Genomic DNA, 16,008 nt, shown 5'->3' on the forward strand with positions numbered 1-16,008 from the left:
TGCAGTCATCTGCGAACCTGGTTAGCCACAGTCCTCCCGTGTTGGCCTGTACCTCTGAGAAATATATGCCGAATAAGAGAGGTCCCAGAACTGAGACTTGTGGGACGCCACTTGTAACTGGTTTGGAGTCTGACATGGCTCCAGCAATTCTGACCATGTGGGTTCTGTCCTTGAGCCAGTTTGCAACCCATTTAGTGATATAGGGGTTTATATTTAAGCTGGATAGCTTATCTATGATGCCTGAGTGGGGTATTGTATCGAAGGCTTTTGCGAGGTCCAGGTAGGCTGTGTGGACCATCTTCCCCTCGTCAATGGTCTTGGTGACTGTTTCAAAGAAATCAACCAGGTTTAAGAGGCAGGATCTGCCCTTAACAAAGCCGAACTGGGTAGGATCCAGTGTCTGTAGGTCCCCAATATCTTTATTTATGAGTTCCATGATGATCCTTTCCATAGCTTTGCAGACCAAGCTAGTCAGGCTTATGGGGCGATAGTTTCCAGGATCCGTTGAGGCACCACCTTTGTGGAGAGGGACCACTGTTGCTGTACGCCATTCTTTGGGTACATATCCTGTACTAAGGCTGAGATTGAACAGTAGCTTTATGTTGGGGTTCAGCTCTTCTTGGAGTTCATGTAGGACACAGCCCAGGACACCGTCTGGTCCCATTGATGCTGTGTTTTTTGCTTTGGAGAGGGCAGCTCTCACCTGAGCATCTGAGATGTCAGGGGGGCAGCACTCTGCTGGGATAGATAATTGCTTTTTGGGGGGAGGAGAAGTTTGCGCTGAACCTGTCAGCCAGGATGTTGGCAATGTCTGTGGGTTCAGTGTATTTTTTGTCATTTTGGACTAACTCTGAGCATATCTGGGAGTTTCCACCCAGGTTCCTAACATAACTAAAGACAGCCTTGTGATTATCTTTAGTGTCTTGTGCAATTTTTCTCTCGATGCTGGCCTTAGATGATTTTATGAGTGCCCGTAGTTTTTTGCTAATACTGATCAGAGATGCCTTCCCTTTTAGGGATTTTGCTCTATCATGCAGTAGCTTCCTCCTTTTATTGTGTAGTTTGTTTTTGGCTGGGGTCCACCAGACAGGACGCCTGCCTTTGGGGGATTGGATCTTGGTTTTATTTGGGATTGCATGATCCATGCATTCCTGAAGGTGTTCATAGAATGCGTTTATAAAGGATTCTGCAGTCTGGGCCGTATTTTCCACAGTCCCGGGGGCTTTGAAGGATTCCATCTCAGTTTTGAGGAGTGTCAAGTTTGCTGATACTGATCAGAGATGCCTTCCCTTTTAGGGATTTTGCTCTATCATGCAGTAGCTTCCTCCTTCTATTGTGTAGTTTGTGTATGGATGGGGTCCACCAGACAGGATGCCTGCCTTTGGGGGATTGGGTCTTGGTTTTATTTGGGATTGCATGATCCATGCATTTCTGAAGGTGTTCATAGAATGCGTTTATAAAGAATTCTGCAGTCTGGGCCGTATTTTCCGCAGGCCCGGGGGCTTTGAAGGATTCCACCTCGGTTTTGAGGAGTGTGAAGTTTGCTTTAGAGAAGTTTTTCACTGTGATTTTCTGGGCAGGTGGTTGTGTCGGGATGTGGATATCCAGTGAGATTAATTTATGGTCTGATCTTACCAGTGAGGGATACACTTCTGGTCTGGAGCATAGAGTCCCCATGTTGGTGATGATCAGGTCCAGTATGTTTTCCCCTCTTGTGGGAGTGGTGGCAAGTTGTTCCATAGCATTTGAGTTTATAAATTCTAGGAACCTTTGGGCTAGGATGTTGGAGCTAGAGTAATGCTCCCAGTCTATGTTTGGGTAGTTGAAGTCGCCCAATATAATGGTGTTTGGGGAGACCTTCATATTTTCCAGTGTTCTCAGGAAGGTCGAGTGGGGTTCCTGGGTTTAGGAGGGTTTTCTATAGCAGGCTATAAACTGGAAGGCAGTTTTACCCACTGTTAGTTGCACATGGATAGTTTCCAATGCTTCGTGCTGTGCCACCAACCTGGAGGTGTGGGTATCTTTGACGAATATTGATACTCCCCCTCTTTTTGTGGTTTGGTCTGAGTTTTGGGGCCGAAAAGTATGGTATGAGGTATAACCTGGTAGTGCTGGGGTGCTCTGGGGTGCCTCGAACCAGGTTTCTGTTAATGCACAGATATCGATGTTCTCCATGCTGAGCAGAGTTTCGAGTGCGTGCATCTTGAGGTTTAGACTTCTGGCATTGAGTAGCATTACCCTTAGTTTCTTTTCCCTTGTGATACCTATGGAGGTGGGTTTGTCTTTTGAGCTTTGCCTAAAAAAGGCACTATGGGGGTGGCAAGAGCCTTTGCCAATATCCAAAAGCCCAGGGGTGACAGGTGCAAGCCATCCCTAGTGAAGCAATGTGGCTTGTCGAGCATGTCATCCCAGGCTGACAAGCATTGGATCCCCTTTGAATGACACCAATACTTAAGCCAATTGTTGAAATTGATCATCTTGTCTTCATATTGTGGCATCATTCTTGGTGAGGGTAGGATGCTACTCAAGGTCAGGGTCATACCGGTCTGGGCTACATGCTCAGAGAGCTCCTCTATGTCTCTTTTCATGTAGTCCAGGGAGGTACGTCTCAGGTCATTCACACCAGCATGGACAATGACTGAGTCATATTTATGCTTGCCATGGAGTGACCTGAGTGCTTGTGTTATGTGGCGGATCCTAGCGCCCGACAGGCAGCTCACCATGACCTTCTCCTTGTTCAGCCTGGTGAGCGGGACATCAGTGTGCCTGACGATAGAATCACCTATTACAAGTGTATCAGGTGTGTTGTTTAGCCTTAAGGGCTGTGACTGTTCGGCAAACTGGCTTTGTGAACTATGTGTTGCATGTGTTTTGTTTTGGGGTAGCGGTTGCTTGGATGTCTGCTTTGGAGGTCTCTGCTGCTTAGGCAGATTTTTATTTAGAGCCTCCGAGTATGTTTTTGTGTGTTTATGTGTTTGGTTTGCTGTTGTGGTAGGTCTATGTGAGACTGGAATTGTAGTGTGTGTGGTTACCTTCTCCTCCTGACTGGTTACGCCAGTACTGAGTTGAGAGAGCTTAGCCTCCAGTTTGGCTATATGGTTGCATCTCTCACATATGTTGGAACTTGTTGGAAGGAGGAGGGTTGTCTGTGTACACGAGGCAGTTGTAACATTGCCTCAAGATTCCCAGATTCACCATCTGGACTGGAGAGGAGATTGACAACTGACCTTTGGACATGCTAGAATAGTATAGGGAACTACTTTATAATTGAAAAAAGGGCCAATGGGGAACAAGGTACTCAAGGGGAGTTTGTGAGGATGTAGTGCTTTCAATTTTTTAGTGCTGATTTATATAATTGCTTTAGTGAGCAAGTGCCAGACTTTAGATTAGGAATAGGGTGTTTATTTTGAGAGCTACAGCAGTTCTAAGGGAAAAAGTGAAGAGCAGACTTTCTGGAGCCGAGAATGGTTTAAACCCATTTGGTGGCAACAGCTAAGAGTATAAGCCTATTCATCAAATATTACTTGGTGGCACTGGCTGAATTTCGTAAATTGGAATTTAATAGCTTGTAAACAGTTCAGTTTATTGAAAAGTGTGCATACCCTTGTATCCCCAAGTAAATATACATCAGTATACCTTCCACAGCAGTTATTGTATGTTTTAGTCAGAGTAATTAGGAAATAGGCTGTAGTGAGCTTTGTGAAATATGGAAAATGTCAGTCACTGTAATCTAAGAATTGCAAAAACAAGGGAATTTCTTATGCTGTGTATCCAAGGAAGGCATAAATCAGACAGCAGCTGTAAGTGCAGAGCAACAAAGCAATTCAGTAATCCTTGTATTACATTAAAATGCAAACTGAACTGAACAGGCTAGAGCTATAAATAAAAATACCTCAAAGTTACTAAGAGGGAGAATGAAGCAGCTTGAACTTGAGGGAGTGAGAGCAAGCTGCTAAAAGGAAAAGGACTGAGAGGAAAGCTAAAAGCAACTTCAGGATGTGATGAAGATGCAAACCTTTAATCCAAGGTATTATGAGAAATACAATGAAACTGAACCCTGTATCCTGTGGTCAGTGTCAGATTGCTTCCACATTATAAACAGGAGTATTACTGTGATAGTTTTATTCTGTTTTTTGAAATAATTTGCAAAAAAAAAAAAAAAAACTCATAGCAGACCAGGAGCAATGGATTAGGATTTTAAGTCCTCTGCTCATACGTTGGGTAATGCATGCTGCATCCATAATGAATAATGAGGATTGTTTTGGCTGTTTAAAAGTGAAAAAAACAAGTATTTTGTTTGCTTTAAATTGACTCCTAAACCTTTTGGGAAAAAGTCAGACAGCATAGAAAAAAGACAGATGACAGTTCAAGTCATTGTATTGCAGAAATAAGCACTTACTTTATATGTGGGTGAGTGACTGTGAAGTTACTACATTTGAAATATTAGGAGGCATTATAAGGGGACACTCAATCAGCACTTTTCTCAAGGACATAAGAATCTGGTTAGCAAATCAGAAATGTAACATTGCTGAAAAAATGGTGGAGATAGTGACCTATATGTATTTAGGAGGGCACAACTGCATAAGAAATGGATATCCAGAACCACCACCCATGGATATAACGGAACTTTAGGAGGCAGTCTAAACACTCACATCAGATTCCACAGATGGAGGGAACTGTCTGGGGCACATACAACCCAAACTTCCAAAATGAAATGTTGGGGAAAAAAAGCCATGTTAGAGAGCTGATAAAAGTAATCGCACAGTAGTGGTAGGTTGTTTTCAAACTGTAAATGCTACAAATCTTCACAGGGGCCTGCACCTTGTCTTGTTAAGAGGATAGAGAAGCTATTGTTATGGGGGTACTGCATCAGATATGACCATCAGCTGCTCAGCTGTCAGTAAGAAACATTACGTGCCCAAGCAGTCCACTCTGGCTAGGGCCATGAGAGGAAAACTTTCTAGATGTCATTCGTTAAGATTCATTTGGACTGGAAGGGGGTAGAGAGACAAACAAGTAGTATAATTTAGTATTACAGCAGATGTTCTAATAGGTATTGACTTCAGTAACACTGTACCCTGTGAACATGTGGTTTCACACAGCCAAGCATTAAGACAAGCACATAGGACAGATGAGGCCTAGCTAGTCTCATACCTCCAATAGAAGCTGGTAATTTGGCTTCTTCTGACAAAGTGCTATGTAGTACAGAAAAGCCTGAACCAGAGCCACAGTTATTAGAAGGTGGAGGATTCTTCAGGAAGGATTTATGTCAAGACAAAAATGGTGTACTGATTCCGAATCTGAAGCAAATTAGTGCAAAAGAGCTGGACTTCTGTTAAAGGAAATCTGTGTGACATTACAAAGAACATTTTTTTTACAGGCACAGCTCTTGAACTGCAATGAGATGGCCAAAGGGGCCCCTAATTCTCAAAGACAGAGGCAGTAAATATACTGGAGAAAGGGATTGTTTCGGAGAAATTAGACTCCTAAAGAAAGGCTGCTGGTGTTGCAGTAGTGGGTTGTCTCAAGAACGTGTTGCCATGCACTTCTAGCCATAGTTCTTTTTTAAGACAAAATGAACATGAGGTATGTAAAAAAGACTTTTCCAAATATTATATAGGCCATGCATTAGAAAAATCATTACTGCAAGGGGTTTGAAACATGTCAAAAGATTATTAAGACAAAGACAGTGTATACTAAGCTGGCAGATTACCATGTCGATGAAGATCCAACAGTCAGTGAAAACATTAGTGTTAGCTATCTAAGCACAGAAATACCAGGTAAAACTTGCAAAAAATTTCTATCCTGTTACTAAACACATAGTCCTTTAGAAAAAGAAATTGGGAAAATATGACATGCAATTTACATGTTATCTTAAGCATTGTCTCCTGAGGGTTTCTTAAAAAAATACTTGAATCTAGAAAGGAAGGCGATATGGATGAACTACAATAATGAGGGAAAATTTTATTTTTCTTTCCAAGTAAAAATAGATATGAAGTTGCACTAAAGTTGTATGATGTCAAGAAAAGTGAAACAAGTTGCACTGTATTCTTGCAGTGATGTATAATATGTAAATGGTAGATAACCATGCATTTGTTTCTGAGGAAATGAAACTAAGGTCTGCAAATGTGTGCACTGCTGTAAGGTAAATGTTTTTGCAAAGGCTGGGTTAGGTTAAGGATTATTCCTTATTTGGACTATGGTTTGCTGAAAGTTGCCCTTCTACCTTTAGACATTTAACAGTGGAAACCAAAAAAAAAAGCCATGTTCCAAATCTGAAAAAAAAGAAAAAGTGACATGAAGACCTGTTTTGAGTCTTATAAGGAAAGAAACCAACTGTTAATTCAAGAAGGTAGCCGAAGGATTCCCCTGAAGCAGGAGCGGCCCTAGGTCAACTGGTGCCCTAGGCAAAAGGGCTCCACAGCGCTCCCCACCACACCACCCGGTGCCCCCATCCTAGTCTACTTACATCAAATAAATACTAGAAAAGTGCCCCTGCTAGAGGGCCTATGCCTAAGGCCGGCTATGCCCTGAAGACAGAACTTAAACTGTACTGCTTGTAAGGAATCTGAAATTCTGTTCTACACTTGAAAGCCATAAACAGTAAGGGTACAATATATCTTTAGCTAGAAGAAGATAGATTCTAGTTTAGATGGTAGTCTTTTACTTACCATTATTTGTCTTTTAGATGCTTGTGTTTTCTTTTCAATTTATTGTGCATTTTTTTACTGCATATTTGTTTTGAAAATCAATGCCTTGCCTTATTTATTTCAAGTAAAGGACTTTATTATTCAACTTCAAATAGTTGTGGGTGATGTTTTCTTACTGGTTAAATTGTTTATGCATTTTACATGCAATTGTGCAGTATTAGTCCAGTGAGAAGGGTAATTTGCTTTGAGACAATTGCCTTTTTTAGGCAAGGTTCAAATGCTAAGTTCACCACCATAACAGGTACAAGCAAGCAAACTCTGAGGGTAATGCTAAGCAATGCTACGTCTAAACCTCAAAATGCACTCACGCGAGGCACTCCTTAAAATGGAGAACATCAACATCTGTGACGGAGACCTGGTTCGAGGCTCCAGAGAGCACCCCTGCATTACCAGACTATAATTCATACCACACCTTTTGGCCACCTAACCTGGACCAAAACACTAAAGGCGGAGGAGTGTCCATATTTATTAAGGATATCTACACCTCCAGGCTAGTTGCTCAACATAATGCATCCAAAATTATCCAAGTGCAGCTAACACTGGGCAAGACTGCATTCCAGGTTGTAGCTTGTTACAGATCCTCCACCATGCCCCAGGATTCCTACTCTTCATTCTTAAGATACTGTAAAATATTAAGGGACAACCCAATACCTTAATTATGGGTGATTTCAACTACCCTGCCATCAGCTGGGAAAACTACTCATGTACCAAATCATCAACGTTTTCTGGAATTCATGAAGTCCAATGCCTTGGATCAGCTTGTCCACACCCCCACCAGGGGCAGCAATATCCTGGACCTGGTCATTACCAATATGAGTAACCACTGTTCCATGCCAGAGGTCAACTCCTTGCAGGTCAGATCCGACCACAAGTTAATCATCCTAGACATCCATATCCCAACCCCACCTGCCATTAAGGAAGCCACCATCAAAAAGTCAACTTCCTGCTTCTTAAGACAGAAGTGGCAAACTTCACAACACTCATGCAGATGGAAAATAGAGGTACGACTGCTGAATCTTACACAAATGCACTGTATAAGCACATACACGAGTGCATGGATCGTGCCATCCCCAACAGAACCAAGACGCTATCCTCCAAAAAAAGCAAGCCAATTTGGTGGTCCCCTGCCATAAACAAGCTCTACAACAGAAGGAAGAAGCTGTTGCAAAAAAGAGTAAAATCCCAAGATTGGAGGAACTCCCTGGTCAGCCTCAGCAAGAAGCTAAGATCCCTCATAAAATCCTCCAAAGCCAGTTATGAAAATAAAATTGCCACTGATTCCAAAGACAACCACAAAGCATTCTACAGCTATGTCAAGAATCTTAACTGCAACACTCAGATCTGCTTTGAGCTACAGCACAATGGCACTAAATATACAGAACCAACTGATATTGCCAACATCCTGGCAGATAGGTTCAGTGCTAACTTTACCCCTTTCACCCTCCATAGGGCCCACCTTAATACCAGAAGAATGCAAAGCCCCTGTAATCACGGATGAACAAGTAAAGATCGCACTCTCCAAAGCCAAGAACACAGCATCCATGGGACCAGACAACATCCCAAGCTGCATACTGCACGAACTACAGAATGAACTGGCACCCCACCTAAGTACCATGTTCAGTCATAGCCTCACCTCAGGCTATGTGCCTACTGAATGGCATACAGCGATGGTTATCCCACTCCACAAAGGGGGTGCCACCACCCCCGGAAACTACCACCCCATTAGCCTGAGGAGCCTGGTCTGCAAGGCCATGGAATATATCATCTTGGAGCTTATAAACAAAGACATAGATAACCTCCAAACCCTGGACCCCACTCAGTTTGGGTTTGTAAAACGTAGATCATGTCTATTAAACCTGATTGACTTCTTTTGAAGCAGTCACTAGAGCCATGGATGAGAGCAAGGTAGTGCACACAGCCTATCTTGACCTCGCCAAACCTTTCGATACCATCCCCCACTCTGGAAATATAGATAAACTCACTAAACTGGGCATAAATCCCTATGTCACAAGATGGGTGGCCAACTGGCTCACTGACAGAACCCACACAGTAAAATTAGCCGACTCCAAGTCTGACTTCAGACCAGTGATGAGTGGAGTACCACAGGGTTCGGTCCTGGATCCTCTCTTGTTCGGCATCTACTTCTCTGAAGTGCAGGCCAACACAGAAAGTCTTTGGCTAACAAAGTTCGCAGATGACTGCAAACTGGGAGCCATAATAAAATCACCTAATGATGTATACATTCTACAAAAGGGCCTCACAGAGACAGATACTTGGTGTCAAAGTCATGGCCTCAAGCACAATGCCAAGAAGTGCATTGTCATCCCCTTTGGGGAAAACTCGGTACCCATAAACTACCACATAGGCAGTAGCTCATTAAACACTGAAAGTGTGATAAGATACCTCGGGACACAGGTGGACAGTAGTCTCTCCTTTGATAACCACATCACCACAGTAGTCAGGAAATCCTTCTATGTGGCACACCTCATCACAAAAGGGTTCTCCTCTCGAAAAAAGGAGATCATTGTTCCTCTCTACTCATCCCTCATCAGACTCATTATAGAGTACAATGCTACGTTTGGCATGCATCTCACAAGACATCTACAACAATTGGAAAGGCCACAGAAATACCTCACTAAGAGGATTACCAGCCTCAAACAGATGCCATATGCAGACCATCTAAAAAAACTCCAGCTCTACTCTGTTGAATATCGTTTACTCAAGAGGCGATCTCTGCCTAACATACAAAGCTATGTTAAACCCAAAGCTGTTGGACATGTTACACATAAAGAAATCCCACTCTCTCCAAACTACATGCTCCAGGGGACCTAAACCTTGTCACCACAATAAACAGAACATGCTGGAGGGATAGATTCCTGTCCCAGAGACTTCCCATACTCTGGAACAAACTACCCATTCATGTCAAGCAAACTCCTCATTGGCCCTCTTTAAGAAAAATCTTGACGACTGGATGGGAAATAGAAAATTCACCACGGGGAACACTTCTGCAGCACTGTTTGACAGGGGCACAGGAAAATAATTTTCTTGGGTGGCGAAAGCCAATGAACCTTTTTGGTTAGGCTTATATAGGCCCCAGGGCTGATAGCCTAGTACCTACCTATGAACCTATGAATATTTAAAAGTTGATGTATTGTAAGGGTAAGTCATAAGGTGTGCTTTTGTTTAATTAGTTTTAATTTTAATTGGTGATAGTGTATTTTAAGGCTTGGGAGATGGGTGAGTTGATGAAGAGTCAGAATGTATCCTCCCATTCTGTGAAATGTTGCATGTTTGTGAGAGTGCAAAGTAATGCTGGTCAAATTTCAGCCACTGCTATTAAGGCTGAACTGAAAGGAACTGGCCTCACTCTGTGGTAGGTGAAATCTTGGAGAGCCATTGATTATAAATGTTGCTGTACAGTATAGATGTTATTTATTTTATCTGTTTATGTACACTTTGTTGACTAGGTTAGTCCCAGCAACAAGTGCTCACAAGCCCACAGAACATCAAAGGCAGGCGGAAGGAGTTCAAGCAGCTTCTGAGTGAAGAAAATCCCACAAAAACTGTATTGCTCCAGGCAGAGCCTACAATGAAAGAAGAGGAGCCCATCCCAGAAGATGTAAGAACTGCAGTATGGAAAATGACGTCAGGGAAAGCTGCAGGCTGAGATGAGGTCTGGGCAGATATGATCAAGGTGTTGAGTGAGTTAGGGGAGAAATGGCTCCAGAGGGTGTTCATAACAGTGTAAGAGATAGACTCATCCTAGATGACTGGAGAATAAGCATTCCACTGTCAATGTACAAGAATAAAAGGGACATTCACAACTAACTGTGGACAATGCAGTGGTATCAAACCCTTTCAGACTGCATGAAAGTTTTGGAAAGGATGATAGATAAATGAATATGCTGAGTAGTAGAAAGTAAGACGAGCAGTTTGGATTCAGATTAGGAGCAGCACAACAGACCTGATGTTTGCAATGAGATCATAGGATCATAGGATAAAGTTACTAGACTATTGGACCTGAGGCCATTACAAGCCTAGCCAAGAATTTAGCCCATGTTGCAACAAGTCAGCACCCTATGCCACTGTCCAGCAGGGACATAGGTAGAGTCCCAGGGGTGTATTTTCTGTTCTCCATCCAGTTATCCAGGTTGCGCTTAAAAAGGTTTAATGAGGTACTCTGCTTTATGTGGAGAGGGAGTCTGTTCCACAAAAGGGGGAGTCTCTGGGACACAATTCTGTCCCGTCAACAAGTCCTGTTGATGTCATAGACCAGGTTGAGGTCGCCCGTGCAGGTTACTCGAGTGGAACTTGACTTGTGGATATGCAGCAGTCCCATCAGGGTGGGGTCTGAGATTGTTTTGTATGCCAGACAGAGGTCACCTCTGAGGAGTCTGTAGGAGACTGAGTAGAGGGACAGGGGTTTTAGCCAATTTATGAAGGATAGAACCTCTGTGGTCTCTCCATCTGCTACATGTGCTTTGTGAGGTACATGCCGAAAGGGGCATTGTACTCAATAATGGGTCTTATAAGGGAAGAATACAGGGATGTTATGGCCACCTTGTCCTGGATGAGATAGCCTTACTAATGAGATGGGCCATGTAGAAAGCTTTCTGTACAACGGAGGCAATATGGTGGTCAAAAGTCAGTTTGCTGTCAACCTGGGTGCCCAAGTCCTCATGACTGATTGTGGCTTAGTGCCTTATTATCAATGTGATAATTTGTGGGGACGTCATTCTCCCCAAAAGGGATGATGATGCATTTTTTTGGAATTCAGTTTGAGGCTATGTTTCTGGCACCAGGCATTTGTTTGGGTGAGAAGTTCTTGGAGGATGCCCACATCACTAGGAGAATTGATGACAGCACCCAGCTTGCAGTCATCTGCAGACTTGTTCAGCCATAGCCCACTAGATTTGGCCTGCACCTCTGAGAAGTATATCACAAACAGCAGAGGCCCCAAGACCAATCCCTGGAGTACACCAATTGAAATGGGTCTACTACTTGAGGTGGCTTCCCCTATTTTGACTAGGTGGGTTCTATCAGTGGGCCAGTTTGCTACCCATCTGGTAACATATTGATTGATGCCTAGTTGAGAGAGTTTATCTATTATACCTGAGTGGGGAATAGTATTGAAGGCCTTGACCAGGTCAAGGTAGGCAGTGTGCACCATCTTCCCCTCATCTATGGCCTTGGTGACTGTCTCGAATAAGTCAACCAAATTTAACAAGCATGACCTCCCCTTGACAAAACCAAACTGTGTGGGATCAAGTGTCTGGAAGTTGCCAATGTCCTTGTTAATGAGGTCCCTGATAATCCGCTTCATGGCCTTGCAGATCAGGCTAGTTAGGCTGATGGGTCTGTAATTTCCTGGACTAGTGGTCACTCCACATTTGTGCAAAGGGATGACAGTAGCTGTCCTCCACTCAGCTGGGACAAAGCCGGTACTCAGGCGTTGGTTGAATAGGGTGCCTAATGGTGCTGCAAGTTCATGCCTGAGTTCATGTAGGATGCAGCCTGGGATGTTATTGGGTCCCATGGAGGCTGGGGCAGTGATGACTTGCTCCGTAGAGTTAAGGGGAGGGGGTTGGGTACTGGGGATGTACTGTTTTACTGATGGGAGAGACAGAGGAGTGGTTTTGACTGAACCTGTCTGCCAGCAGTTTGGCTATGGTTTACTGTCAAAATGTTGAAATTCATTTGGTCTAACGTTCATATATGGTCGACACATGGATATTAAGTAGTTCATTTTGGTCGACAGGAAGTGCATGCAAATTACCTGTTGACATTATGTTGCAAACAAGGGAAGGATTTTCCCTTGTCTACACTGTTGTGCAATCTCGGAGTTGTAATATATAAGTAGCAGGGGATGTGGGGGGTGCAGGGGAACACTAGTGTTAGTTTGCAAGTGTTTTTTGACCATTTAAATTTAGACATTTTTTTTTCGGTATTTTGAACATTTGGTGTAATGACTTTCGACGTCGACCATATGAATTTCAACATTTTGATAATAAACCGGTTGGCTATATCTACAAGGTTTGTGTATGTGGTGTCTTTGACTGCCAGTTCTGAGCAGATCTGGGTGCTTCCCTTGAGATTGTGGACATATGTGAAGAACGCCTTATGATTGCCTTTAGTAGATGTGGCCAAAACCCAACTAAATCCAGGTCTTACCAACATTTTTTTCTTTTCTTCTTTATCATAACCCTAGTGTCAGATAAAGTGTTTTCTAGGCGGTCTTTTACCTACTACTCTTGCATTCTGTTCTGTATATGCATACACTTAAACCTTAACAACTCTTCCATTGTATTTGTCATGCTAACACCTTTTATTAATGTAAAATGATACTGTCTAGGCTGTATACCATGTTATCTATATGTAACTTTCTGTGGAGCTTTTCTCCCCGGGCCTCCGCTGAAAAAGGATTTGTGTCCAGTCGGACTTTCCTGATAAACAAATGTAAATAAATAAATAAATGTGGCCAGTTTGGACTAGAAGTGTACTTTGCATGATTTCACTAGTGCTCTTATTTGCTTGTTCAAGCTAAGGAGAGATTGCTTCCAATTAGACACCTGCCCCATCTTGGTCCCAGACAGCAATTTTTTTCCTTTTATTATAGAGTTTATTTATTGTAGATGTCCACCACACAGGTTTATTCTTCTTTGTGAAAGATGATTTCATCCTGTCTTGTATTCCTGATTCCATGCAGCTATATAGATGCTCATATAGTACTTTTGTGTAGGTTTGGACATATGTGCCAGTTCCTGTAGAGGGGGAAGGGGCTGTGAAACTGTTTATACCTTCCCACAGGAGGTTGTAATCAGCTCTGGAGAATTTTTTTTGTTTGACCCTAAGTTGGGGGGGGGGGGTCGGAAGAGATGGTGACTTCAAAAGTGATTGCTTTGTGGTCAGATCTTACCAGGGATGATGACACTGTAGGGATGCTGCAGTGGTTACTCTTGTTGGTTAATACCAACTCCAAGATATTTTCACCTCTTTCGGAGGTGTCAGCCAAGGGCGGCCATGGGGGTGCAGCGGTTAGCATTGCCGCCTTACAGCAAGAGGTTCTCAAGTTCGATTCTCAGCTGGGTGCCTTCTCTGCGGAGTCTGCATGTCCTCCCTGTGGTCACGTGGGTTCCCTCCGGGTGCTCTGGTTTCCTCCCACATCCCAAAGACATGCTGTACATAGATTGGACACTCTAAATTGGCCCTAGGTGTGAGTGTGCGCGTGTGTGTGCCTTCTGTGGAAGGTTGGGTGCCTGGCTGGCAACTCGACACCATAAAACTCCACTGCCAATCATGAGCGGACAGGTGATCCACTGTGGCGACCCCTAACCAGGAAAAGCCGAAAGAAGAAGAAGAAGTGGAGGTGTCAGTCAAATGGTCCAAGGCATTTGTAATGATGAAATCAACGAATCTCTGGGTATTTGTTTTTTGGCATGAGTATTTATTCCAGTCTATGGTTGGATAGTTAAAGTCACTCAGGATTGGGGTTAAGGGTTGAATCTTGATAGATTTAAAGAGGTCCAGATAAGTGGCGTGGGCATCTTGTGTCAGAGTCGGAGGCCTGTAGCTAACTATGATTTGAATAGTCCAGGGAGGTACATTTCAAGTCATTCACTCCAACATGGACTATTACAGAGTCATAACAGTACCCGTTGAGAGACTTGAGTGCATTGGTGATATGGGGGATTCTGGCACCCGACAAACAACTAACTATGACTTTCTCCTTATCCAGCCTGGTGAGGGGCACATCTGTGTCTCACAATGGAGTCACCTATGACTAATATGTTGGGTTTATGTTTAGGCCTTAGTGGCTGTGAGACACAGGTGTGTAGACTATGTGTGGAGATAATTGAGAAGAAGCTAGAGATGTGAAAAGAGTCCAGTTGGGCATTTCTAGACTTGGAAAACCATATGACAAGGCCCCACGAATGCTGATTTTGGCAGGATTGCAATGGTTAGAAATCTCAGAAACATTAGTAGAATTAGTGCAGGCTACATACAAGGACCTAATTACACAAGTACAAACAGTGTTCAGATTCACAGATTGGTTCCCCAATGGAAGTGGGTGCCCATCACAGTTCAGCTCTGGGCCCACTGTTCATACTGGTGAAGGACTACATTAGCAAACAGGTTGGAGGAAACAGAGAAATAAAGTTGCTGTATGCAGACAATGTGGTATTTCATGCAGACTCTGAACAAGACCTTCAGCAAATGATAGGGAAATGCAATGCAAACTGAAGATATATGGGATGAAACTGAGTACAGATAATGACAGTTGTAATGGCAGCAAATGGGGAGAGCAGAAGAAGCTGCAAATTGAGATAAAAAGGAAAAATAGTGGAACAGGTTAACAGCTTCATGTTTCTGGGAAGGGTGGTTGATCAGAAAGAAAGTCTGAATTAAGAGGTCAAAACTAGAATTAGAGGGGCTTCATCCAACTGACACAGTGTTGTATGTACTGTGGTGACAGAAAAATGCCAAAGAAAATGAAAAGTAAGGTTTACAAAACCGTGGTTCAACCATAACTGATGTATGGTACAGAAATCTTGGCAGTAAAGACAGAACAGTTGAGAAAGCTAGAGTTGATGGAAATGAAGTGCCTAAGACAGTTGTTAGGATGCACACTGTGAGACAGTGTAAGAAATGAGCACATCGGAACAGAAATCCAAGTAGATCGTATTGCAGAGAAGATCAAAGTGAAGAGATTACGGTGATTCAGGAACACATGCAGGAAAGCAGGAAACAAACTGGTGAAGAAGATTTGGGACAAATATGAAAAAGGTAAGAGGAAATGAGGGCAAAGAGATGGACAGATTATGTGAGAGAAGACCTGCAATATTCAGGCATAATTGTCAAAGAAGGTAGGAGAGTGGCACTGAATAGAGAGAGCTGGCGGCAGTTGATATGATTCCCTAAGCCAATTCGAAAAATGGGGGAAGGAGGTTGATGATGATGACCGAGTTAGTCCCATTAGGCCAGTGGCATCTTTTCAGGGGAGACCTGAGGTGGTATTCAAACCAGCTGGCGGAAATTTGTCCCATGTACCGGGGAAACTTGTCCTACTCTCTTCCATAATTTGTATGATATCTTTTAGTCACCTGAGCTTCCACCAACTCACTCAGATGGGGCCTTGATTTAACATCTCATCACAAGATCAGTACATCCAGGAGTGCAGCACCCCCCTTATGTTGCACTGCAGTGTCAGTAATGGAAAATGAATCCAAGTACCTGTTGTTGGAATAGAATCCATAGCCTTCTGCACCAAAGCCAAGTGTGCTAACCATTGAGCTACTAA

Source organism: Protopterus annectens, chromosome 9.part0 (assembly GCF_019279795.1).
Source record: "Protopterus annectens isolate FY-2018-M chromosome 9.part0, PAN1.0, whole genome shotgun sequence".
Taxonomy (NCBI): Eukaryota; Metazoa; Chordata; order Ceratodontiformes; family Protopteridae; genus Protopterus; species Protopterus annectens.